Genomic DNA, 3,339 nt, shown 5'->3' with positions numbered 1-3,339 from the left:
GGTGAATCGGTGAACGTTGTGAACTGTGAAACTGGTACTGAATCTGGTGAACCTGGTGAACTGGTGAACGTGGTGAACGTGGGATCTGGTTGAACGTGGTGAACTGGTGAATCTGGTAACGGGGACTGTGACGTGTGAACTGGTGAACGTGGTGAACTGGTGAACGTGGTGAACGTGGTGCACGTGTGAATCGGTGACGTGGAAACTGGTGAATCGTGGTGAACTGGTGAACGTGGTGAACGTGGTGAATCTGGTTAACGTGGTGAAACGTGGGAACCTGGTAACTGGGTGAACTGTGACCTGGTGAACGTGGTGAATCTGGTGAACGTGGTGAACGTGGTGAACCTGGTGACCTGTGAACTGGTGAACGTGGTGTAATCTGTGAACGTGGTGAACGTTCTTGAACGTGGTGAATCTGGTGTGATCTGGTTAACGTGGTGAACCTGGTGAAAGTGGTGAACGTGGTGAACTGGTGAACCTGGTGAACGTGGTGAACGTGGTGAACGTGGTTAACCTGGTGAAATGCTGTGTGAGCACCAGTCCCACTGATCTGAGCTGCAGCAACTTTCTGCTTAAATGCAAAGTAGCTCTAATGTTAACAATGAGCCTTCAGGCCGCCGCACACACACTGGGCCTGAAACGCATGAATCTAATCAATCAATCCGCCAATCAATCTTTGGTCGGGCAGTTAGAGGCCGGCGGGGGGGGGGGGGGGGGTAATGAGTCCCACGGGGACGCTGTAATTGGCCCAGTCGGAATAATAACCCTCCACAACAGTCCCTCCGCTTGTCGTCTTCCCTCAGAGACCTGTGTGTCTACCTCTATAGAATATTAGTACGTTGAATTTTTTGGGAGATACTTACAGCATCCAGAAACAGCACATAGTATGAACAAGTGGATCTGAATAAGTGTCTTTTCGTCACTCTCTTTCAACAGTTTTGTTGCCTCTTGTCGCCTTTTTGATGATTTTCCCAAAACGTTCACGCCGTTCACTGTTTTCATCCCATTTCCGATGCCTTTCCAGGTTTTTGTCTGTGTTTTGTCGCCTTTTCCGTCACCTTTTTCAGTCGCCTTTTACCGTGTTTCAACGCCTTTTGCAGTTTTTAGTCATAGTTTTGACTCCTTTTCGTCACATTTGTCGTTGCATTTTCGTAGCCTTGTCCATTGTTTAGTCTGTTTTTTTCCACCGTTCCTTCACTTTTTCAGTTGCTTTTCAGTCCCAAATTAAGTGTTTTCATCGCCTTTTTTGTGACCTTTTGGTGACATTTGTTGTTGCTTTAGATTGCCATGGTGTAGCAGAATGAAGAGTGACAGCGTAAAACAGCCGGTGTGACTGATCTTCAGAAATAATCTCCATCCTCCTCCTCCTCGCCACCGGGCCGGTGACGCTTTCTGTAAAGAGGGGGCTAATATAAACGCTCGACACCCCCATGTAAACAGTCTCTTTGTCTCCTACATCTACCGGCACGCGGTGCTTTGTGTGCAAATTCTCACTCTGTGAGTTGCCGTGACACAACAATTTAAAGAAAGGCAAAGGCAAGACTTGTACAAATTTGCCACAGAATATAAAAAATGACATTTTTTGGTTTCTGTTCTCTTGTGATTTTAGTTTTAGTTTTATGAAATAGAAATGGAGTTCTACCCTTGTTTGGGTTCTTCCCTACAACTTCCCATTTACTCTGTGACTGTTTACTGTTTCCTACTAGTGAAACAAGAAATACTTGTTTTAATTAATTTTTTTAAACATAAAAATCACCATCACAAAACGCCGAGTCCATGATGTTTTTGTGTCTAAGTGACTGATAGGAACAACAACCTTTGACACTGGTCCAGTATTAAGTGAGATGAAACAACTTCAATGTAATTATTGGGCAATTGCGCACTTTCAATTTACGTCCACAAAAGTGCTTGTTTTGCAGCTGACGGACTAGATTATTAGTGTCCAACAACATTATGGATGGATCCCTACAGAGATAGACCTTTAGTTAAAGAGTAAACATTAAAAAGAAATCTATGGATTGCTATTGCTAAACACACCAACTCCATGTAAAAGGCACGTGATTATTTACATGGAGTCTGGTGGAGATAAGCTGCTCATACAGGCTAAAAGTAGTGATTATTTACATGGAGTCTGGTGGAGATAAGCTGCTCTATACACGCTAAAAGTAGTGAATATTTACATGGAGTCTGGTGGGAGTATGCTGCTCTATACCGCTAAAGTAGTGATTATTTACATGAGTCGGTGGAGATATGCTGCTCTATACATGCAAAGAAGTGATAATTTACATGGTTGTGGATAATGCTGCTCTATACACGCTAAAAGTACTGACTATTTACATGGACTTCGTGGGGAGATTTGCAGCTCTATACACGCTAAAAGTACTGATTATTTACATGGAGTCTGGTGGAGATATGCTTCTCTATACACCTAAAGTAGTGATTATTCACAGGGAGTCTGGTGGAGATATGCTGCTCACCATGCTAAAAGTAGTGATTATTTACATAGCCTCTGGTGGAGATTGCAGCTCTATACACGCTAAAAGTAGTGATCATTTACATGGAGTCTGGTTGGGTTTGGTGATTGAGATTCGGGCGTTTTCATGTTATCTAAAAGGATCTTAGTCTTTACTAAAAGGTCTATCTCTGTAGGGGTCCATCCCTAATGTTGTCACACACTTAGAATAATAATCTGAGTCTGTCAGCAGTAACAACACAACTTTTAGTGGACGATACTGATGCGAACATCTGTCCTGTAGGGTAACATTCCAGCTTGTTTCTCCCTGATAATAACATCTCTCCTGTAGGGTGACAATACAGCTTGTTTCTACCTGATGAGAACATCTGTCCTGTGGGTTACATTACACTGTTTTCCCCTGAGGCTGAACATCTGTCCTGTAGGGTAACATTACAGCTTGTTTCTACCTGATGCTGAACATCTGTCCTGTAGGGTAACATTGTAGCTTGTTTCTCCCTGATGATGAACATCTGTCCTGTAGGGTAACATTACAGCTTGTTTCTACCTGATGCTGAACATCTGTCCTGTAGGGTAACATTACAGCTTGTTTCTACCTGATGATGAACATCTGTCCTGTAGGGTACATTACAGCTTGTTTCTACCTGATGATGAACATCTGTCCTGTAGGGTAACATTACAGCTTTGTTTCTCCCTGATGCGACATCTGTCCTTAGGTTAACATTACAGCTTGTTTCTACCTGATGATGAACACTGGATGTTCATTATCAGGGAGAAACAAGCTGTAATGTTACCCTACAGGACAGATGTTCAGCATCAGTTATCGTCCACTAAAAGTTGTGTTGTTACTGCTGACAGACTCAGAT

The 3,339-nt window shown here is 43.2% G+C and overlaps 1 long non-coding RNA gene across 1 annotated transcript in view; it reads right to left on the bottom strand.

The window, feature by feature from the left end:
* Nucleotides 1–549: 549 nt before the first annotated feature.
* LOC116674094 (uncharacterized) overlaps nucleotides 550–3,339 on the bottom strand; it is an 11,765-nt gene continuing 8,975 nt past the window's right edge. The window contains exon 3 of the long non-coding RNA XR_004327968.1: nucleotides 550–564. This is a non-coding gene — a long non-coding RNA (uncharacterized LOC116674094). The remainder of the gene's footprint in view (nucleotides 565–3,339) is intronic.

The sequence above is a fragment of the Etheostoma spectabile genome, chromosome 24 (assembly GCF_008692095.1).
Source record: "Etheostoma spectabile isolate EspeVRDwgs_2016 chromosome 24, UIUC_Espe_1.0, whole genome shotgun sequence".
In the NCBI taxonomy this organism is placed as follows: domain Eukaryota; kingdom Metazoa; phylum Chordata; class Actinopteri; order Perciformes; family Percidae; genus Etheostoma; species Etheostoma spectabile.
Note: the sequence above shows the minus strand (reverse complement) of the source record. Positions and strands in the feature narration are given on the sequence as shown.